The 25,111-nt window shown below is 34.8% G+C and overlaps 1 pseudogene; it reads left to right on the plus strand.

Annotated features, from left to right (window-relative positions):
- The first annotated feature begins 563 nt into the window (after window positions 1-563).
- LOC107160979 overlaps window positions 564-25,111 on the plus strand; it is a 30,263-nt pseudogene continuing 5,715 nt past the window's right edge.

Genomic DNA, 25,111 nt, shown 5'->3' on the forward strand with positions numbered 1-25,111 from the left:
GGCATGGGAGCCATCAGAGCACGTGAGCTGATGGAGTGCAGGAGCTGCCTCAGCTGGAGCATTGAATTTGCTGGAGTGCAGGAGGCAATTCTGCTGCCTGAGTGTAGGAGCCAATGACATTGCCAAGAGAGCATGGGACCCAACACCACCTTGTTGGTGGAGTCCAGAATTCAGGATCCCCCAACACAGCCAACAGAGTACCTGAGATGCTAGAGTGCAGGAGCAATGCTGTTGCAGTTGGAATGTAGGAGCTGCTGCCACCATTGCTCAGAGATGCCCTCTATGGGATCCAAGCCGAAAGAGGTAGGTACTGAGAGCCCCATCAGGAAAGGTGCAGGCGCCTTGGATTGGAGGATAGCAGCTTCTGGAGAGGTACTCTTTGGCAATGGGAGTTGCCACAATTGAGGAGGACTCACCAGGGTGGGAATTTTTCCCTGCAGTGCTGGAAGTGTGGCGTGTGAGTTTGGGGGTTGTAGGGCTTGAGGTAAGGTGATATCTCTGGTGTCCTTAAGCAGTGTGTAGGTGTAGATGCAGCATGAGGATCCTTCAGGTGGGGGCATACCATGTGGTGTCTTGGTGGAATCCCATTTTGTGGAGGTATAGGTATGTGGGTCTCAGTGAGGAGATTTTAAAGGAGAATCAAGCTTCTGGAGACAGGAAGGCCTTTTGTGGGGGGTGATGTGGAAAGGGGATGCCAAATGGAGCCCAGCTTTCAACAAAGGGGAGAGGCTCAGTTGGGGCCATAAAGACTCCCTTCCACACCCCAACATTCTCATTCCTGGGAGACAACTCTAGGAGTCAGTGGGCCCCTTCACTGAGGGTTGCAGGTCAGAGTGTATGGACTGCTCCTTTGGCCTATAGGGTCTCCTCACCCCTTGTTTTCTATGACAGGAAGATGTCAGGTGTTTGCTGGCTCTTTGTCTTTTCACTCTCCCTTAGGCCAGCCTGGAGGTTAGTCTGGCCTATGGATTCATAGCCAGTTACCTTCCAGGTCCCAAAGAGGTTGGGGATTTTTACAGTTGTGGAGACTAAGGATAGCATTTGCATGTCTGGACTGTGAATGTGTGGGTCCACGAATATGGCTGTGTGTGCATGAGGACATGTGGCTGGAGTATGTGTATATGAGAATGTACGTGCACCTGTCTGGAGATGTCCAAGAGTATATCTAGGTATCATGTGTATGCATATCTGAAGTGCATGAACAGTTTTTGTGAGTCTGTATTTGTGTGATGCATGAGTTTATGGGAATGAATAAGACTATGATTGTGTGTGTGCTTGTGTGGTCTGTGTGTATTACCCTTCCCTTGTTAGTGCCTCCATCACTCAGCCTGGTGCCACATTGCAGCTATGTTTGCATCTTGCAAGTTGTCAGTCCAAGAAAAAGCGAATACAAAATAAAGGTCACAAAATAGAGAAGTAGAAAAAAGGCAGAGGGCAGAGTGAGGGGGAAAAGGTGTGAACAGAAAGGGCCAGAGCATTCAGGGAAATCAGGGGAATGGGAAGTTGCTCTTAGCCCTGAGTTCTTCCATTTTGGAAGGTGCTGCAGCCACTGCCCAGAGGTAGCATATGACACCAGGCCACAGCTATCTGCTCTCAGAGCACTCTTGAAGCTTGGAGTGTGCATGTAGTGGCAAGTTGGTGCCATCTTGGATCATGAGTGCTTCATTGTTTTGCAAAGGTAACAGCAACACCTCTGTGAAGACAGGCAATGAACAGAGGTGCGGCTCCCAGCAGGGACTCAAGAACCTAAGTACACTGGCTACCTGAACATGAGGAAGAGATGGTGGGCCACATGAACTCAGCATTTTGACAAAGTGCAGAGGACCTGCGTGTGAAGGCCACCTGGGGCTCAGCTGTCAGGTAAGGACTGCACTTATTGCTCAGTCAAGCAAGTGGCAGTAGTGGATGACCTGATTTCTTGGTTTAGCTCCTTGCTAAAGGAGTAAAATATTTTATGTGCTAGTAGGAAATAGGAAATGTTTTTACTAGAGGAGTTGAAAGAAGGAACTGTGGAGGGAACAAAAGAGGTTATTCTGTCAATTTGGGGTTGGGGTGGTGTTGAACCTGAGAAGGCAGTCTGTTGTGGAGTTGCAGCTCCCAGACTGAGGTGGGAAATGCCAAGGTGCCAACCAATGGGATGTTCCTGTAATGGGATGTAAATTAAATGAGAGCTGGCCAGGAAAGAGCCAGAATCATCCTACCCAGCTTACTTATGCTTGGATTTCTTGTTCCTTTAATTCTGGATCCTAGGCATCAAGCATCCAGGTTGGCAGAGTTGCTAGGCTCTGGGTGTGAGTGTGTGTGTACTTGTGCCCAGGCCAGGCTTGTGAGCACAGTGTGGGTGGGACCTTCATTTGATTTCATAAGGTGTTTACGAGAGCATGTGCACCAATCTCCTAGAGGAGCCACTTGAATGACACTTAAAAGATCCAAGCGGTAAATGTTGATCTTAGAGTAGTGCAGGTAAATGTCCTTAGCCAGGCTGTGCTTTTCTACTCACCCAGAAAGTCTATACTCATTTAGCAGTGGCTGCTGAATTGCACTGGAACTCCTATCTGGGACCCTCTCCAGGCGCAGTCTCTTTACAGTAGGGCTAAATTCTGCTTGTTTTCAAAGGGCAGGTGCTTGGAGGAGGAAAACTCCCTGGAACAGATTTTGCTTGTGTGCTTGGCTGCGTACATGTTGCAATTATGATCTTGATCTTGATCTGTGCTCATGCATGTGTGTGACTCTTCTTGCATGCGGGTTGGAAGTGAAGAGAAAGCAGGAATTTGGGTATTGCCTGGATATATGGACAGATATCATGCATGCAAACCTTCATTTGTGTACAAGTTTTTTTATGAACCTGTTGGAAATCTGTGAGGATATGTGTCCCCTACTCCTACTGTGGATCTTGTTTGAAGTGTGAATGAATGGATCTCTTTGGGAGGAAAATATATTCAACAGAGCAATTGTGTTGATAATGACACTGATTATTTAACTTTGCATAGACCTTTCCTTTCTTGATTGGCTTCTGAGTTCCAACAAGACTAATAACCTATGCCCTGTTTGTGTGTTTTTCAGGTTTATTATTTGAAAAAAGTAAGCATGGTTCATAATTATGTAGTCCAAATAATTATGTATTGTGAGATCATTTTATTCCATGTACCATTCATCACTATTTTTAAAATTAAATTATTTATTCTAGTTTGTTATACATGATGGCAGAATGCAACTCATTTCATGTTACACATATAGAGCACAATATTTTTACTGATTATACACAAAGTATGTTCATACAACTTGTGTCTTCATACATGTACTTAGGGTAATGATGTCTAACTTATTCCACCATCATTCCTCCCCGCTTGCCATCTCCTTTCCCCTCCCTCCTCTTTGCCCTGAAGTTCCTCCATTCTTCTCATGCTCCTCCCACCCTCAACGCCATTATGAGTCAGCATCCTCATAGCAAAGAAAACATTCAACCTTTGTTTTTTTGGAGATTGACTTAATTCACTTAGCATTATATTCTTTCAGCTTCATCCATTTACCTGAAAATGCCATTATTTTATTCTCTTTTAATGCTGAGTAATGTTCCATTGTGTATATACACAGACTTTCCCAATCCATTCATCTACTGAAGGGCATCTGGGTTGGTTCCACAATTTAGGTATTGTGAAATGTGCTTCTATAAACATTGATATGGCTGTGTCCCTGTAGTATACTGTTTTTAAGTCCTTTGGGTATAAACCAAGGAATGGGATAGCTGGCTCAAATGGTGGTTCCATTCCAAGTTTTTCCAGGAATCTCCACACTGCTTTCCAGAGTGGTCATACCAATTTGCAGTCTCAACAGCAATGTATGTGTGTGCCTTTTTACCCACATCCTCGCCGGCACTTATTGTTTGTATTCTTGATAGCTGCCATTCTGACTGGAGTGAGATGAAATCTTTGAGTAGTTTTGGTATGCATTTCTCTAATTGCTGGAGATGTTCAACTTTTTTCATATGTTTGTTGATTGATTGTATATCCTCTTCCGAGAAGTGTCTGTTCAGTCAGTTCCTTGGCCCATTTATCAATTGAGTTATTTGTTATTTTGGTGTTAAAGTTTTCGAGTGCTTTATATATCCTACTGCTCTATCTAATGTGCTTGTAGTAAAGTTTTGCTCCCATTCTGTAGGCTCTCTATTCACCTCACTGATTGTTTCTTTTGCTAAAAAGCAGCTTTTTAGTTTGCATTCCTCCCATTTATTGTTTCTTGATTTTAGTATTCTTGCATTATAGGAGTCTTATTAAGAAAGTTTGGGCCTAATTCAACATGATGGAGATTTGAGCCTACTTTTTCTTCTATTAGACACAGAGTCTCTAGTTTAATTTCTAGGTCCTTGATCCATTTCGAGTTGCATTTTGTGCATGGTGAGAGATAGAGGTTTAATTTCATTTTGTTCCACGGGGATTTCTGGTATTCCCAGCACCATTTTTAAAGATGCTATCTTTTCTCCAGTTTATGTTTTTGGCACCTTTATTTAACATAAAATAATTGTATTTTGGGGGGTTAGACTCTGTGTCCCCTATTCTGTACCATCGGTTTACAGGTCTATTTTGGTGCCAATATCATGCTTTTTTGTTACTATTGCTCTGTAGTATGATCTGGAATAGTAATGCCACCAGCCTCACTCTTCTTGCTAAGGATTGCTTTGACTATTCTGGGTATCTTATTTTTCCATAAGACATTATTTTCTATATTTGAAACATTGCCCTTTGTATATGCTTTATAGAGAGATCATGTATGAATATGTATTTTTCAGAAGGCAGAATTAGGAACTAGAACAGATACAGAAATTTAGACAGAAATGTTGTGGCCACCTATCAAAGAAATGATTACTTTCTGTTTCAAGAATCTTGAAATAGATAAACACATTGTCGGTGTACACTCTTGTAATGAGAGCTGACATTGAAAGTTTATTTGGACAGAAAACATGCTTTTCCCTTCAGAGTGTGCTTCAACTCATGTGGTTCCCAGCCTATGATTCCAATACTAAATAACCTTTTCTTGAGTTTTCTTTACATGGTTTGTCTCAATAGCTGAATATATAATTAGTTATTCTACATCTTATAATTAGTTATTATGGAGCTACAAGGAATACTATTTTTAAAGGGGTTTTCATATGAAGATATAAGTTTAGCTTGTATTTCTGATTGAAAAATAATTATATTGTAGGTCTGATTTAAATGTTTTGTGTAGGCTGGATCCTTTGAGATTAAATATAACATGATAATAGTAAAGATAAAGTTTTTCCAGTAATGCTGGATATGGGATTCTGGGATGAAAAATAGACTTTAAAAAGTTTTTGAACAGAAAATTACTGACACCAAAGTGACATTTGGAAAAAAATGTATTGAATTAAGATTTGGAGAAAATAGAACTGTTATAATAATTAGAGTTTTGTGTTAAGTCCCCATTAAAACTTATTTTGATTTTTTTAAATTTTAGAGAAATGTATGAATACTTATTATCCTCTATCTTCCTGGGGACCGAGTATAATAAAATATCATTTTATTTCTTAAGGTTATTTAAGGCTGCATAAACATTCTTTAGTACATTACCTTCCCATTAGTTTCTTAGGAAGAACAATGGTTATTTTCTTTTTTTACTTTTTTATTTGTTTTAATTGCCTATACACGACAGCAGAATGCATTTTGAATTTTTGTACACAAATGGAGCAAAACTTTTCATTTCTCTGGTTGTACATGATGCAGATTCACACCATTCATGCAATCATACATGTATATAGGGTACTAATATCTCTCTCATTCCACCATCTTTTCTACCTCCATACCCTCTTCCCTTCCTTCACTTCCCTCTTCCCATTTCAAAGCTTCTCCATTCTCTCCCTGCTCCCCATTACTAATAAGAATTTGCATATAAGAGAAAACATTTGGCCTTTGTTTTTTTGGGTTGCCTTACCTCACATAGCATGATATTCTATAACTCCATACATATACCTGCAAATGATATTATTTCATTCTTCTTGAAAGCTAATTAGTATTCCATAAATTTTGTACTTAATGTCAATCTTTATTCCAAAGTTTCTAAAACATTAAGAGAACTTTTAAAAACAAATAGAATCTTATGACTTTCTAGTTAACTTTTTCAAAAAGAGTTAATTTACATAATTTAAAATTGTTCTATCTGTCCTTAACTGTTCATGGTTTATAAATATGACTTTTAATTTACAGCAAAAATGCTTTCAGGGTATGCTTTGAAAAATTTGAACTAAACACAATAAAGAAACAATTCACCAGATTTTTTTTTCCACTCCATTTTTAGGAAATGAAGGTAATTGTATTTAAAAACAAGCTAATTTCCAGGCTGTATTTTAAAAATCACCTTCAGGGTATGTCTAAGGTTTGGATTTTTCTCTACCTTTTTCTCCAATGAGAATTTATTTTTATAAAAGACCCTGAGAAAATAGAAGACATTTAGGTATCAAGTAAAGTTCAATGATGTCTAGTATTTTTTGTTTACAAAAACATATTTAAAAAATACCACACATCATTGTATTGTGCTTTATATTTTCCTGTGTGATTTTGCAAATATAAGTTTTTTAATAACATTGTTATGAGATGAGCAAGGAAAGTTTCATTTTTCCTAATTTACAGGTGAGAAAAGATAACACTGGAGATCATAAAGCTAATTAGTGACAGAACTGCAACCAGACCCAAGATGCCTTTTTCTCTTCTCTTGCATTCTTCCTCATGGAAAAGTGTTTAGTTTATAAATTTGTAATATGTAATCAATATAATTTATACTACTTTAAAAATAATTTGTGTCCCTCATAATCTCCCATTTTTCATCTGTCTGCGTCTGTCCCTGTCTGCCAGCTGTATGCTATTGCTTTCAGACTCTCACAGACCTGGAAGAATTCAGAGTGTGGGAGGGCAAGATAATAGCGTTGGAGAGTTCAATTTGACAGCTGGTGGTGAGCAGCTAGTGCTGAGGTGCTAAGGAAGGCTAGGGATTGAGAGAGAAAACAGAATGTTACTATAGTTGGGGCATTTTGAGCGGGGATTAGCAACCTTGTCCTTTGAGAAAAGTTTCTCTAAGTTTATTAGACCTTGAATGGTAAGCAGTTGGAGTACTTTTTCTTGCTTTACATAAATTTTGTGTGTAAAAATCTGGTGAGTTGCCATTTTTAACTTAGTTTTTGTTTTATGTGAGATACAGATACACAGTGATATCTGTCTGCTTCTTTGAAAGGCTTTCAGCTGCTGAGGAAGTTTATGCTTTCAGTTTAAAAGAATTGATTTCCTGGAAAGCACTGAAAAAAGGAGGACATTTCAGAATTATTTTCAGATTATTTTTCATATTCGCTTTTGATACTACAGGTTATTTTATCTGTTATAGGTGTTAATCACTTTTATATGAAGTAAAAATTTAGACTATATTTGGAAAAAATACCTAGCTATATCTGATTTTCAAAAGATGTTTTGTCAAAAGCATAAATTAACAGAGGTGACAAGTTAATGGAGGTGGACAATTGGGCTCTTTCACATTATTTGAGAAAATAGCATACGCTTGCTGACTTTAGGAATCATGGCTGGTGAGAAATCACCAAAGCTTTACCAGAGGCAAATTTATCATAAACAAACTCCATTAAAATCAACACGTTCCAATTTCTAATAGTCATAAATGTTTATAGTATTAATACTTTCCAAAAATTTCAAATCACATCTCCAATTGCAGCTAATTTGTCCATTTTTAGGAATGATTAAATATATGCTAATATTTTATTAATTCATACTAGTAGTCCAGATATAACTTAATAAAACATTTTCAGTAAATCACTTTCTTCCTTTTATGTATTTACCTCTTTGACATGATGAAATTAGTGAACTGATTTAGAAGACAGAATTAAGAAAATACCACAGGTTTTACAATGTCAAATATTGATTATTGGTGGAACACATAAGTAGAATGGAAAAATATGTAAGAAGAGTTGATTGGAGGCTAAAATATTTTGACTCAATTCAATCTATATATTTTTAAGTTCTGCATAATTTATTTACAAATATTTTAAACTTATTGTTAACTACATATACACCAAGAGAATATATTAAATATAGGGAAATACTTGCTTGGGGAGTTTAAATCAGTTTTTTAAATAAATTGTGTAGTTTTTAACTATTTTAGATCATCGTTCATTGCCTCACATGACAGGAAATAAAAACATCCTATTTAACTTGTTCTCATCAGTTTATGAAGGCAATCTCCCTCTCACTGTCTTGACAAGGTCACAGTGAAAATAAGTGCTGACAAAGTTGCTCTCCCACTGTCTTGACAAGGTCACAGTGAGGATGAATGCTGGCAAAGCCACATTGGTTGGTGGGAAACCAAAACCCTGAGACCTTGTTTTATGTAATTGGGACTTTTCATTTTCATGCTCATGTTTCTGACAGAAGGCATGAGTATGTTAAATGCCAAACTAAATTAAATTTCAGACGGCTATAACATAGCAGGTAGTTCATGCCTTGAAGGCTGTTCTACTACCCCTAAGCATATCAAGGACAAAGGAGAAAGCTGCTCTACTATCTTAGCACATTGAGGACAAAACAACAATCATTCTCTGAAAGGTCATGAGAATTTTAGGTACCATATTGATTATATCAACTAGAACCCAAGCCCATATTTCCGGCCTCTTAGAAAACCTAATAATTATGCTCATTGTACAAAACTCACCACATTTAGTTTCATTCTTGATTAAGGAAAGTTATGTTATACATTTAGGAAAGTTAAGACATAAGGATACATTCTTTTCATTTCTATAAACCCTCTTTTACTTCACATAGGGATTTATGATGAGCATACTTAATATTGGCTGAAAATGGACTGATGTTTAGAACTTCCTTTTTATTGAGAAAGATTATAAAGATATAAGAACTAGTGCACCTTGACTGAGAAACAAAGAAACTCTTTGAGAAAGCAGCTCAACCAGTTTTATGAGAATAAGTTTAGAAATTAATTAAAGTAGCTTTGTAAGACATATTTTTAGAAAAATGTTAGAATTATTATTCTATTTAGATTCTTGGGTTTAGAATTTTTAAGTTTTTAGTTGTATGGGTTTCTGATATGTTTTAAGAATAGTTTATAAACTTTAGGATATTTTAAGTATAAGATTTAAAGGGACTTTTTTAGATGGAATTTTAGATTAGAAATAAAAGTGCAGGTGTACTTTAAAATGTAAAAGATAATGATAGGTTAGGAGACTTAGAGTCTGGTTATGTAGTTGGCATTAATTAATAAGAAAAGAGTACATCTTGAGAAAATCTGAAAAAAATGTAAACTAGTGATGCATTTTATTAATTATTGATAACTAAAAGTCACATCCTGGAAAAATGTAACTTGATGTTACATTTTTCTATACTCCTAATTATGGTTAAGGCAATGTTATGTCTTGGCAAAGTTTTGAAATTGTATAATCAAGGACATATTCTGAATCTATAATGATGAGAAAAATTGTAATAAAAGATGAACCAGATAAAGCTGCATTAGAGCTCTCTCTCTGGAGATTGCTCCATCGATACGACTCCTGTCTCATATTTTCGTCAACACCAATCATCCTTCAGGACTCCCTGGACCCCGCAAGGGCTGGACCCAGCAACAAGTATTTCTTTGTATTAAATAAGCATCCTACATGCAAAATTGATGTTAAGTTTAACATAAAATTTTACTTAAAAATTTGAAGACTAAATTAGATTACTGACTTAAGTAGTGTATTTGCTGTCACAACTGTTTGGCTGCCAAACATAGGTTAAATCAATTTCTTTACCTAAACTCTTTGCATTATAATGAAATAAATTCTGACTTCTTGAAAAGTTGGGATCTATTAGAAATTTTCCTGTAAAATAATTTGTAAAAATTAAATATTTTGAATATAGGATTCTTCACAATTGATATAAATAATTTTGTATGTACTTTGTATAGCATCAGTATTGATTTTTAATATTTATCATTATTTTCTGTCATTTGTCTAATACATATTAGGTGATTTTCATTGAAGTATTAAATACTTTCTCCAAGACTGAAATGTCAGTATAAAGTGTGCTTGGTTGTATTAAAAATGTGTTGCAGAAATTGAGCAAGCAAAGAAAAATATAAAGGCTCTTTATGGTCTCTTTCTAAACCTAGTGTAGGTGCTTCTTAGCTGTATCTCTTTATTGATGCTATAGATATGGTGATGCTGCTGTTCTAGTAAAAAGTAAATTACAAAACATTTCACTTACTGAAAAACTTGAACAGAAATGCTATTTTTCCTCATGTGTTTAAAGTCCAAGTTTGTTCTCTCTTTTTTTAAAATCCCTGAGTGACATTTGAAATGTCTCAACAATTTTCAGATTTCTTGATGATGGACTAGTTGTGGCAATTTTAAAGAAAATATATTTTCTTTAATTTTTTATTGTTTTAATTAGTTACACATGACAGTACAATGATTTTGAATTATCATACATTAAAATCACATGAGGTATAATTTCTCATTTTTCTGAGCATACAGGTTGCAGAATCACACTGGTCATGCAGTTATGTATATACTTACAGCAATAATAATGTCTATTTTATTTTGCTGTCCTTCCTTTCCCCCCTTCCTCACCCCTCCCCTCCCATCACTTCTCTCTACCCAATCTAATGTGACACACTTTTTCCCCCTCACATCATCATACATGTATTCTCTATAATGATGAGGGTCCCTTCCATCTTCCATGCAATATCCCTTCTCTCTCTGTTTCCCTCCTACCTCCCTTCCCTATTTAGTGGTAATCTTCTTCTCATGCTCTTCCTCCCTACCCCATTTTGAGTCACCCCCCCTTATATCAGAGAAGACATTTGGCATTGTTTTTTAGGGATTGGCTAACTTCACTTAGCATAATCTGCTCTAATGCCATCCATTTCCCTGCAAATGCCATGATCTTGTTATTTTTAGTGCTGAGTAATATTCCATTGTGTATTAGTGCCACATTTTTTTCATACATTCTTCCATCGAAGACCATCTAGGTTTGTTCTAGCTATTGTGAAATGTGCTGCTATAAACATTGATGTGGCTGTGTCCCTGTAGCATGCTGTTTATAGGTCTTTTGGGTATAGTCCGAGAAGAGGAATAGCTGGATCAAATGGTGGTTCCATTCCCTGCTTTCCAAGGAATTCCCTGCTTTCCAAATTGACTTCACCAATTTGCAGTCCTACCAGCAATGTATGAGTGTACCTTTTGCCCTGCATCCTCGCCAGCACTTGTTATTGATTGACTTCATAATGCTGCCATTCTTACTGAAGTGAGATAGTATCTTAGAGTAGTTTTAATTTGCATTTATTTGATTATTAGAGATGGTGAGCTTTTATTGTATATTTGTTGATTGATCGTATATCCTCTTCTGAGAAGTGTCTGTTCAGGTCCTTGGCCCATTTGTCGATTGGGTTATTTTGTTGTTGTTGTTGTTGTTTAACTTTTTGAGTTCTTTGTATACCCTAGAGATTAGAGCTCTATCTGATGTGTGAGGGATAAAAATTTGTTCCTAGGATGTAGGCTCCCTACTCACTTCACATATTATTTCTCTTGCTGAGAAAAAAAAAACAACTTTTTTAGTTTGAATTAATCCCATTTGTTGATGCTTGGTTTTAACTCTTGTGCTATAGGTGTCTTATTAAGGAATTTGGGGCCTAACACCACTTAATGGAGACTAGGGCCAACTTTTTCTTCTATTAGAACAGAGTCTCTGGTTTGATTCCTAGCTCCTTGATCCATTTTGAGTTAAGTTTTGTGCATGGTGAGAGAAAGGGATTAAATTTTATTCTGTTGCATATGGATTTCCAGTTCTCCCAGCACCATTTGTTGAAGATGCTATCCTTTCTCCATTGCATGCTTTTAGCACCTTTGTCTAATATAAGTAGTTGTAATTTTGTGGGTTGTCTCTGTGTCCTCTATTCTGTACCATTGGTCTGCCTGTTTTGGTGCACGTACCTGTTTTTGTTACTATTACTCTTTAGTATAGTTTAAGATCTGGTATAGCGATACCACCTGTTTCACTCTTCCTGCTTAGAATTGCTTTAGCCATTCTGGGTCTCTCATTTTTCCAGATGAATTTCATAATTGCTTTTTCTATTTCTGTGAGGAATGCCATTGGGATTTTGATTGGCATCACATTGAATCTGTAAAGTGCTTTTGGTGATATGGCCATTTTAATAATATTAATTCTGCCTATCCATGAGCAATGTGTATCTTTCCATCTTCTAAGGTCTTCTTCTATTTCTCTCTTTAGGGTTCTGTAGTTTTCATTGTGTAGATCTTTCACCTCTTTTGTTGATTCTCAAGTATTTTATTTTATATTTTTGAGGATATTGTGAATGGGGTAGTTTTCCTCATTTCCATTTCAGAGGATTTGTCACTGATATACAGGAATGCCTTTGATTTATGGGTGTTGATTTTATATCCTGCTACTTTGCTGAATCAATTTACTAGTACTAGAAGTTTCTTGGTGGAACTTTTTGGGTCTTCTAGGTATAGCATCATATCATCAGCAAATAGTGCTAGTTTAAGTTCTTATTTTCCTACAGTTATACATTTAATTTATTTCATCTGTCTAATTGCTCTTGTTAGTGCTTCCATAACTATGTTGAATAGAAGTGTTGAGAAAGGGCATCCCTGTCTTTTTCAGATTTTAGAGGGAATGCCTTCAATTTTTCTCCATTTAAAATGATGCTAGCCTGAGGCTGAACGTAGATAGCTTTTACGATGTTGAAGTAAATTCCTGTTATTTCTAGTGTTTCTAGTGTTTTGAACATAAAGGGAAGCTGTCTTTGGTCGAATGCTTTTTCTGCGTCTATCGAGATGATCATATGGTTCTTATCTTTAAGTCTATTGATGTGGTGAATTACATTTATTGATTTCCATATATTGAACCAGCCTTGCATCGTGGGGATGAATCCCACTTGATCATGGTGCATGATCTTTTTGATATGATTTTGTATCTGATTTGCCAGAATTTTATTGAGGATGTTTGCATCTATATTCATTATAGTTATTGGTCTGTAGTTTTCTTTCTTTGAAGTGTCTTTGTCTGGTTTTGGAATCAGGATGATGTTGGCCTTGTAGAATGAATTTGGAAGTACTCACTCTTTTTCTATTTCCTGAAATACATTGAAGAGTACTGGTATTAGTTCTTCTTTAATGGTCTTGTAAAACTCTGCTGTATATCTGTCTGGTTCTGGGCTTTTCTTGTTTGGTAGTATTTTGATGGCTTCTTCTATTTCCTCACTTGATATTGGTCTGTTTAAGTTGTGTATATCCTCCTGACTCAATCTGGGCAGATCATATGACTTAAGAAATTTATTGATGCCTTCACTATCTTGTATTTTATTGGAGTATAATGTTTCAAAATAATTTCTAAATATCTTCTGTATTTCTGTAGTGTCTGTTGTGATATTGCCTTTTTCATCCTATATGCTAGTAACTTGAGTTCTCTCTCTTCTTCTCTTCGTTAGCATGGCTAAGGGTCTGACAATCTTATTTATTTTTACAAAGAACAAACTTTTAGTTTTGTCAATTGTTTCTTTTATTTCAATTTCATTGATTTCAGTTCTGATTTTAATTATATCTTGCCTTCTACTGCATTTGCTGCTGATTTGCTCTTTTTTCCAGGGCTTTGAGATGTGGTGAGATCATTTATTTGTTGGCTTTTTCTTTTTTTGAGGAATGAACTCCATGCAATGAATTTTCCTCTTAGTACTGCTTTCATAGTGTTCCATAGATTTCGGTATATTGTGTCTGTGTTTTCATTTATCTCTAAGAAGTTTTAAATTCCTCCTTGATAACTTCTGAAGCCCATTGTTCATTTAGTAGCATATTGTTCATTCTCCAAGTGATGTAGGAATTTTTCTTCCATCTTTTATCATTGATTTCCAATTTCATTGCATTATGTTCAGATAAAGTGCATGGTAATATCTACACCTTTATATTTGCTAAGAGTTGCCCTATAGCATAATATATGTTTTATTTTTGAGAAGAATCCATGTTCTGCTGAAAAAAAGTGTATCCACTTGATGATGATTGATATATCCTATATATGTCAATTAACTCAAAGTTATTGAGTTATTGATTTCTATAGTTTCTTTATTAAACTTTTGTTTGGAAGATCTGTCCACTGCTGAGAGAGGTGTGTTAAAGTCACCCATGATTATTGTGTTGTGGTCTATTTGTCTCTTCAACTTGAGAAGAGTTTGTTTGATGAATATAGATGCACCATTGTTTGGGGCTTATATACAATGATTGTTATTTCTTGTTGGTGAATGGGTCCCTTTAGCAGTATGTAGTGTCCTTTTTTATCCCTTTTGATTAACTTTGGCTTGAAGTCTATTTTATTTTATGAGTATGGACACCCCTGCTTGTTTCCAAGGTCCATGTGAGTGGTATGATTTTTCCCAACCTTTCCCTTTCAGTCTATGTATGTCTTTTCCTAGCAGATGAGTTTTCTGTAGGCAGCATATTTTTGGATCATTTTTTAAATCTAGTCTACTAGCCTGTGTCTTTTGATTGGTGAGATTAAGCCATTAACATTTAGGGTTATTATTGAGATAAGGTTTGTACTTCCAGCCATGTTTGTTTATTTTTGTTATTTAACTCGATTTTTTTTCTCTTTGATTAGTTTTTCCCTTTACTGTGCTACCACCCACTGTTGGTTTTCATTGTTGTTTTTAATTTACTCTTCATGTACTGTTTTCCCCAGGATGCTTTGCAGTGCCTGTTTTCTAGCTGCAAATTCTTTTGTTTGTCATGGAAGGCTTTTATTTCTTCATGAAACCTGAAGCTTATTTTGCTGGATACAATATTCTTGTTAGAACCCATTATCTTTCAATGTTTGAAATATGTTTTCCCAGGATCTTCTAGCTTTCAGCACCTGTGTTGAAAAATTAGCCATTAACCTATTTGGTTTACCCCTAAATGTAATCTGCCTCCTTTCTCTTGTGGCTTTTTAAATTCTCTTCTTGTTCTGTATGTTGGACATTTTCATTATAATATGTCTTGGTGTGGGTCTCTTGTGGTTTGTACATTCAGACTTCTGTAGGCTTCTAGGATTTGGATTTCTGTTTCTTTCTTCATGTCTGGAAAGTTTTCTAAAATTATTTCATTGAACAAATTGCTCATTCCTTTGTTTTGGACCTCTATACCTTCCTGTATCCCAATAATCTTTTTAAAATATTTCTTTATTTATTTAGTTATTGGTGGACACAACATCTTTGTTGTATGTGGTACTGAGGATTGAACCCGGGCCGCACACATGCCTGGTGAGTGTGCTACTGCTTGAGCCACATCCCCAGCCCCCCAATAATCTTAAATTTGGTCTTTTTATGTTATCCTAAATCTCTTGGATGTTCTGCTTGTGTTTTCTTATCAGCCTTTCTGAGTTGACTACACTATTTTCAAGATGGTATGTTTTGTCTTCATTGCCTGATGTTCTGACTTCTAATTGGTCTACTGTGCTGGAGATTCTCTCATTTGAGTTTTTAATTTGGATTATAATTTCCTTCATTTCCAGGATTTGTTGGATTTTTTTTTTGTATAACCTCTATCTCCCTGTAGAGTTGATCTTTTGCTTCTTGGATTTGTTTATACAATTCATTGTTAAAGTGATCTTTCATTGTCTGCATTTGCTGTCTAAGGTCTTCCTTGAGACTCCAGATCATCTGAGCATGCATATCTTGAAATCTTTATCTGCAATTTTCTCTGATGTATCTACCAACTCCTTTATTGTTGAGTTGTCCTGCATTGTTTGTGTTCCTTTTTTCTTGTTTTTTTTTTCATGATGCTTATGTTTCTTTCCAGCTCTGTGTGACTGCTGTGTTATTATTTTCTCCTATATATTTGTTTTGCTTTTGTATAGCTCTGAGATCTCTCCTTTGTGATGGGAGACAATGTCTAGAGATGTTGGCTTCAATTGTAATTTAAAATAAATTCATTAGCTTCATAAAAGTCATACAGATTCTGGTGGCATATAGAGAAATGAGGGTTCAATGTAGGACTTTATGTTTAGGGGGAAATATGTGAGGATATGGGGGTTAATATATCTTAGCTACAATTGAGGAGAGCTCTACAAAGGGGGTTATTAACAGGAGAATAGACAGGAGTATTTTGGGGTAGTTAAGTACTTGGGAGGACTATAAGAAGCATATAAACATTCACCTATTTGCATTTAGTAAATTACACATAGTAGAAGCAGTAAGGCTTGGGAGTTGGGAGGGGAAGAGAAGGAGGGTGAACAGTACAAAGAAAAGAAGAAGAAAGAAAGAGAATAAAAAGCACTCTTAGAATTCTGTTTTCTTCTCCTTAAGTAGGTGGTGTTGTGCATTCCAGGTTGAGTCTCTGCCCTCAGCATGTAGGAAGCAATCAATGTGGAGCCTCTCTACCTCCCCTTCTGGGTGCTTCTCCAATCCCTGTCTCTTTGAGTTGCTCCTGGTCTCTATTCCCCTCACTTCTCCTGCCCACCTGGCCTCAATTACTGGGATTCTTCTCCAGAGCTCTGGGTTCACTCTGGGCATGCATCGCCCTGGCCGCCCCACACTCGTGTTCAACTGATTTCTCTTTTTGTTGGTAGTCACCCAGTCATCAGAGCTGTGGAGAGAGGGAGTTGGAATCTGGCAAACTATTCTGACTTATTCCCTATGATAGCCATGCCCACTGAGAGCTGGTGAGAAAGGTTTTGGTTATCACAGCTGGGGGGAGGGGGAATTGGAGATTGGGCACCTTTTCAGTTTCACTCAGCTCTGATTTTCATGCCCAGAGCTGCTGAGAAAGTTTTTGAGTTATCCCAGCTGGGTGGAGGTGGGGGCTGGGGGTCACATACATGTTCTGTTGATGATCTTGCTGCCTGTGAGATCTGCCCAAAGCTGATGAGGTAGATTTTCCAAGGTGGTGACCGCCCGTTTCCACACTGGGGTGTCTGGTGAGGAGGAGGGAACTGTGCTGTTTCTCATCTAAGTCCAAACTTAAGTCCTCAGTCTGGTGCCCTGTGGAGATTCGGGTGGCAATCTGGCATGCTCTATCTCCACAGATTCTGAAAGTCTGCTTCACTATGCTGCCAGAACTCCACGGAGCTCAATTCTGCCTGTCTGCCGCAAACTGCTGTTCAACTGGTCGGGTTCCGTGCACGGAGTGACTCAGATTTTCTCACGTTCTGGACTGCATTTGTGACCAGCTGCTGTTTAAAATCCTATCACAGGCTCCATGAAGCTTAAATTCATGGATGGGGGCTTCTATGAGGGAGAGCGTCTGTCTACTTACTTGGGGTCATGCCAGTAATGAGTTCTCCTCTAACCTGCTATCTTGAACCCCTTAAAAATATATTTTCTATGTAGCATAAAACACTTTTAAAATGTGTCTCTAGTATAGTTTGTGATACAGAAGAAGTAGAGTGTCTTACAGACAAAAGACTTAGGATAATACAGTCCTTATTGTGTAGATATAATCTTCTTTCAACTTCAGATTTGAACACTTGCAGTGTGGTATGTCATAAATGTGGGTTTCTTAAGGGATTGTCTTACTAGAAATCAAGTCCTTGGTGACATGTGTTTGTGTTAGTCTTTTCAACAGTGGGTTGAAATTCAACCTTAGCTTGAAGGAGAATCTTCTGATCATTGTAAACTGCATTAGTTGACAGGTTCAAACCATACAAATTACCCTGTCATTTTGCCTACATTAATAAAGCTTAAAGGCCAATCATATATAAGTTGTTTTCTGGAGTTTCAATATTCACCATTTTAAGACAGCAAATGGTTCCTTTAGGCCGATTTTATGGGGTTAATGCATTGTTATATTCTAAAGACTCATTGAAATAAACAAGATTATCACTAGTAATCCAATCTTTTTATCTTTTTTTTTCACAAGAAGTAATTTTTGACAATAATCCTATGACTATCAGTTAAATAAGAGTTAGCCAGTGCAGTATCACAGTGAATTCTAGCAAGAAAGATAATGTGAGATGTTTGGGTTAGAATTTTATATTTCTCAAGCTAAAAGACAAAGGAGTTTTAGTGAACTAGACTTGGACTCCTTTAGCCCCTGTACTTTTATTCAATGAGCTTCCTGTATAAAATTATTTTGTTTAATATGTAAACTATATTTTATAATAAATGCCAGTATTTTATAGCAATTGCTTTCAATTATTTCATCAATAAAGCTAAGTCCCTAGATTTCCTGAGAAAAATTATGCATACTTTATAAATTCTTGTTTGTAGGTAATTCTAAAGATAGATATCATAAAAATGTTTTCCAATTTTGACATTTTATTCCCATTAGATTATCTCTTTTTTCTAATTTATTAAATATCTCAAGATTTTTTAATGAAATCTTATCTAGTAAAATAATTTTTTAAATTGATAATCTCAAATTAGAATATTTAGTTCCTCTCACAGTCATCACAAACTTTTACTTGTGAATCTGCTCAATCTGTTTTTATTACATATGCACACTCTAATAAAATTGTGTCAAAAATAACATAGCTAACACCTATGAACAATTTTTTGTCAGCCTGTAACATTTGTAGCATGTTCTTTGGGAATGTGCTTTGTCTGCACTTGCACAAATGCTAATTTGTCATTTATTAATGAAAAAAAAATCAGAGAGATACAAGTGATCTTTGAGATCATTTGGAGAATTTTACACCCCCTTTAATTGATGCAGGAGTTGCTTTGTGATGCCTCTCAAAGATGGGAATACATGTCCTGCTTAAACATGGTTAGTGACAAAGAGTTCACCACCTCACCAAGGTAGCAAGTTTCATTCATGAACAGCTCTTCTTTTGTTGAGAAAAATCAATTTCTCTTATTTTTTGTTTAATCTCCTGATACCAATGTGGCTATATATAATTTTTTTTCTCTATTACATTTGAACTTGAAAATCTCATGGCCATGGTTTACAAACCTTATACTCTTCCAGTTACCCTCACCTAAATAGTTTTTCCATATTAATCATTATATGTGATATGCATCTGAGTGTGATTCACTTTGTGGTCCTACTAGGAAAAGACATCTCTCTTTTACAGATGTTCTGCTTGTCTAAAAGATCCAAGGATTTTGCTATTTTTTTAATTATGGAATTTACACTTGTCTTTTATGAATTTAGAGTTTGTACACTTCTGTTTTTGGAGGTTTATGATTGGATCACTTGCTCCTGTCACTGTTTGTTCTTTCTGCTGCTTAAGATCTTTCAGTCTAAGAAAGCCTGGCATGAACAAATAAAAGTTAAAATTTTGTCTTCAGCCCTATTATATATGTATTTCTTTAAAATATTTATTTTTTTAGTTGTAGTTGGACACAATATCTTTATATTATTTATTTAAGTTTTATGTGGTGCTGAGGATCAAACCCAGGGCCTCACACGTGCTAGGTGAACGCTCTACCAGTGAGCCAGAACCGCAGCCTGCATATGGATTTTTAAAACTTTGTTTATTTATTTATTTATATGTGGTACTGAGGATTGAACCCACTACCTCATACATGGGCAGCAAGTGCACTATCACTGATCTACACCCTAGCCCACATATATTTTAAAGACCTCTTGACACCATTTAGTGTAACTGAAAAACACTATCAACAACAAATACAACAAAACACTATTAAACAAATCTTAAAGATAGCTAGTTTTCTTGTTGCTTTTAGATATTTTGAAGAATTTTGCTTGTCAATAATTTATGTAGATTCATTATTTTTATGCTTAAATGAGTCTTGCTTCTATGTACCCTTCCACTTTTCCAAACACCTCACCCTTCTACCTGAGGGAAGAAAGGCTTAACTGCAAATTTTCAACAATCATGGGAAATACAGAGTAACTGAGAATTCCAAACATTCATCTTGACATATAGCATATTTAGATGAGACCTATGTAGAGCCAAATTTGCGGAAGGAGGAGGAATGAGAAAAAAACTGAGTTGTTTGTGTTAATAATTTTATTGCAGTTGAGGAGTTAATAATTATATTCATTGTACATTATATTTTAAATTGAAATGGCAGCCATATTGTATTGCTATGTATTATATTGAGATATTAAAAACTGTAAGAAATATGTGGTATAAATCTGATATTCTTGAATCCATACATAAAGAAATTCCTGAGTAATTCATTTTCAAACGTACTCAGTTAATTTTCAATCACATTGAAAGTTGAAAATACCATAAGTCAAAAATACATTAAGTACACCTACTCAACATTCCAGCCTACCAGTGCAGTACAATTTAGAATGCTGGTTGTTTATCCTTATGATGTGTGGTTCACTGGGATCTGTGTCTTGGCTGCCACTGTACAGCATTAAAAAATATTGTCATACCACATATGATTAATCTTGTAAAAAGACAAAATTCAGAATTGAAAATGTGTTTTCTACTCGATGCATATCAATTTCACACTAATGTAAAATTTTTAAAAAGTCAAACTATCATTATGTCAGTGCCTGTGTGTGTGTGTGTGTGTGTGTGTGTATATATATATTTTTTTTTTTTTGAGCACCAGGGATTAAACTCAGGGGCATGCAAACACTGAGCCATATCCTGACCCCTATCTTTTTAAAAATATTTTTTAGTTGTTGATGGACCTTTATTTTATTTATTTGTATGTGATGCTAAGAATTGAACCCAGTGCCTCACACATGCTAGGCAAGCATGCTACCACTGAGCCACAACCCCAGGCCCCCCAGGCCTATTTTATATTCATTCAGAGGACATGGCAGGCTCTGTGTAGAAAATACAGTTACTAATGAAGGAGTCTTCTTAAATATTCTATTAAAATAATTCCTAATAAATATAAATATTCTGATTAGAGATACTACTTACCATCAATCTATTTTTTTTTTTGACTTTTTCAATTGATTCTGTAATTTTAAATGTCTGTCCAAAAAAGCTATTGAGAAGTATAGGTGAAAATATGTGTAATATATATCAAATATATAATTTAATTTTTAAAGTTATTCTGAAACTCTTGGTGGAGAGTTATATCTGTTTTATTTTATGCTTATTAAAATCTTAAATTATTTGTATTAAATATCCATGAATGTTGAATAAATCATGGTAATATGTTATTGATTCATTTTTTTTGTTATACTATAGTTCCAATATCATTTAGAAAAAAATCAGTGTTACACTTAAGGCCAGGATTGTTGCTAATTACTGCGGGATTGAAAACCATTTGGTTGGTATCAGAATTAAAAAAATGATTTTATATAAAATATACTATAATGTTAAAACTTATTTCCTGTAAAATCTAACTAACTCAATTTACAAGTATTTTACAAAAAATACAATCTGTATGGTATATAATAATCCAATCAGAAAAGCAAATAATTCAAACTTTAGGAAATTACAGATAAACAGGAAAAAGTGAAGCATAGTTATATCCATTCTTCTTTCCCCCTAATGTCAATTTTAGTAGTCTATATATCAATGCACAAGCCAATTCAGAGCTATGACCTCTGATCCAGAAACAGTTGTAGCTATCTATAACCTAAGGAAACCCAAGGCTTCTTCTAAAGAAAATGAAAGGCCATTCCATGATGGTCAATTTTTACTGTAACCTACATGGGGCTGTTTAGTTATCAAATATACTGTTATAATCTCTAGGCAACTAAGTGAACTGCTCACAATAGTTTCTCCAAACCATTCTTATGGCCTGAAAATTATTGTTATAATACATATGTAATTATCTTGTTTTATTTTATTATTAATTTATTTGAAAAGTTGGATATGCTACAAGACCATAAGCCAAATAGTCCCACACTGAGAGATACTGCTAAAAAAAGATTATTTCATCTTAAAATTTTGTTCAGTTTGTGTTGATTAGAACTATTAATACCAGAAAAGGAAGCCACGTATTGATATAGCATGGTTAATCTTTGATTTATATTAATGGGGGCTTTGGAGTTTGAATCAGACTCAACCTAGATTCAAATTCTGACCTAATCATTTTAATAGCATTGTACTATTAGAGTGGTTATTTTAACCCTCTTTTGCTTGTTATCACTATCATTAATAAAAAAGGAGATAATTTTATTTTTTATTTTCTGATTTTAAAAGCATTTCAGATCTCTTGTTGAAGAGGTAGACCAACTCATGAAATTATCTCTTGGAAGCAGTGAAATGGGCCTCTCTTCCCAATACAGTCTTTCAAGGCAGGAACTACATGCATGTTTACCAGCAATACCCACAGTTCTGTGGTATTAAAGGTAGTATTCACACATCTTTTAAACCTGCCAGAAATTTTCTGATGTGGAATGTCAATACTAGGGGAGGTGGTGGGTGTGAAGAGACTGGGATGGAAGGTATATATAGCATCTCTGTGTTTTCTGATCAATTTTATTGTTAATATAAAACTGTACTAAAAAGCTTATTACTTAGAAAAACAAAAGGTAATACCCATCGGGGGAGATCAATAAAACTGATTGTAAAAATAATAAGGGCAACATTTGTTAAATAATCCTGACAATTTGTAGAAAAAAATAGATAATATGGTAAGATTAAGTATTTTTAAGAATTCTCAAATTGCCCTTTCGGGTTTTTTGGTTGGTGGATGGAATATGTTCTTGTATTTTATTTAAGCTCTCTTTGCTTCTGCCTTACAAGTGAAGTGTAAGTGTATGCTGAAGTGGCCAAACCAGGATTTCAGGAGAACTCAATATTTCAATCCTATTAGAGGATTCAGCTACTGAAATAGAAAACCAGCACAGATTTTGAGAAACTACCTTCAAAAACGTATCAAGTTTGGTGTGAATATTGTACAGTGGTGTAAAAAACAAATCACATTATGTTTCATCACAACACTGCTGTACCTTCCAGATTAGGCAAGGAAAAGATAAAAAGGAAGTGAGCTAATAACTGACAGCAACATAATTTCTTGTTCCTATGTTAAATAACTCTGTGACTAATTAAAAAAATACCCTAGCTGTTTTACTTGAAGAAACAGTGTTTTTTTTTAATTTATGACATAAATCAATTAAAGAGCTTACCAGACTAAAAACTTGTTCTACAACATGAGTTCAAAAACTAACCTGACGTCTTGCCCAGAAGTCCAAGGATGTTATATGATAATATTAGCTAATGCCATATAATTGCCAACCTTGCTATTTCAGTGTGGAAATGCCAGGACCTAAAATCAATCTTATAAATATTTCAACCTGATTTCTCCAGGTAAAGAAATACATAACAATGTTGGAAGTTGGTATTTTTCCTTTTAGAAGTAATTCTACTAAACTTGTTTGATTAGTTAATAGGTGAAGTCTAACAGTTTTGTTATTTAAAGAGATTCACCCCAATAGGATTTTAGGATTTTTACACTACTGAACAAACAGAATTCCAGAACATATAGGAAGTCCCAATTTTGTTTAAAAAATTAATAATCTCCATTAATGTGAGGTTTTTAATACTTTGTTTATATACAATAGAAAAGGACCATTTATGTGTAAAGCTAATAGAGATAACAAGGGCAGAAAACTAAATTGTATTAATTCCTAATTAGATATTTGATTAATGAATAAAGCATGTTAAGATGAGTTAAATTGCTACAGGTCACATGGAATTTAAATTGAGGATAAAAAATAATTGAAAGCCAACACATAAACATAATTCCTGGGTATTGCAAAGATTAAGAAAATATTTCATATTAAGATCTTATAAGGACATTGATCAAGATTACAAATTCTAAGACAACATGAAAACATTCTAAGTGTATATTTATTTGTTAGTACACAAGCTTTTGCATAGACCCTAATTCAATGCATCTCAACAAAATACAATTTTATAGCACATTATGTACAATAGTCTTGTTATTTACAAAGTAGAGTTCATTTTGAAAATTCTTAAAATAATAACAGCTTTAATTTCACACAGACTACCACCATCTAAATGTGAGGTAAGGTATCTTAAGTTTAACTAAAATGTCCAAAATATAAATCTTCTGATAACTCTAAAATGCAATTTAATAAATATAATAAATGCAATTATGGAAGGAGTGTTGAATTGCTATGAAAACCTATAGTTAAAAAGCTTACACTTATTTTTGTAATGTTACCACAAGAAAGAAATAATACAAACAGTGAACCACTGTTGGAGTTTAAACAAATGGTCATCCATTGAAGTTTTTCAAAACATTTTAACATCTCTTATGGTTCTTGAAAGCTGAGGACAAAACAAGGTTCTTCTCCAAATTATGACTAAGCCAATACCTATAAAGATTTTATGAGATTACTGTAAGCTCCAACTAATGTACCTTTTCTTTACACTACATTTGGACATTCAAGAGTGATGTTTTCCTAGGTGGCTATCATTTGTCTCCCAAACTCATTTACCTGAAGGTATTAAATGAAAAATGATAAGTTTTGGAGTAGAAGTTAATATTTGGCACATTAAAAGTTAATTTATTATAGATTAGTATGACCTTAACAATATCGTCTTTTCTTTATTTCATTTTAATTCCCAAGTAAGAAAAATAAGACCTTATATGATAAGGACAAGCTGACCTTAAATAGGTTACATATTGTAAGTTTTATGTACATATATAATATACACATGTAATTCTTAGTAATTTAAAATCCATGTGTAGTCAGACTTCTAGATCATAATAAGAATCTAACTTTGATTTTGAATATTGGGTAAGCTTTATAGTTTTGCTTACATAAAATAATAAGTAGCACTTTTTATTCAAGTGGAAGGGAATTTTGCTTAAAATAATTAAGTAAAAATGAAAATGCACAATTTTGTGTGAAAAGTAAACAGATGAAGAGAATGCAGTCTTAAATTATATTTCTTTATAAAATACTATCTTTTTATACCTTCTATTTATTTATTTATTTATTTATTTATTTATATGTGATGCTGAAGATTGAACTTGGTGCCTCACATGCACTATGCAAGTGTTCTACCACTGAACTACAACCCCACCCCTAGAAGACTATCTTTTAAAGCTACATTAAATAATGCTTTATAAGATTGTATTAATAATTTCAGAATATATACATAGATATACATTGATATATGTATTAATGTAAATTCATAGATAGGCTAGTGTTTTTAGGTAAATACATTATCTAGGACTTATCTGGATATACCAATAA

This window comes from Marmota marmota, unplaced genomic scaffold, assembly GCF_001458135.2.
Source record: "Marmota marmota marmota unplaced genomic scaffold, marMar, whole genome shotgun sequence".
In the NCBI taxonomy this organism is placed as follows: Eukaryota; Metazoa; Chordata; class Mammalia; order Rodentia; family Sciuridae; genus Marmota; species Marmota marmota.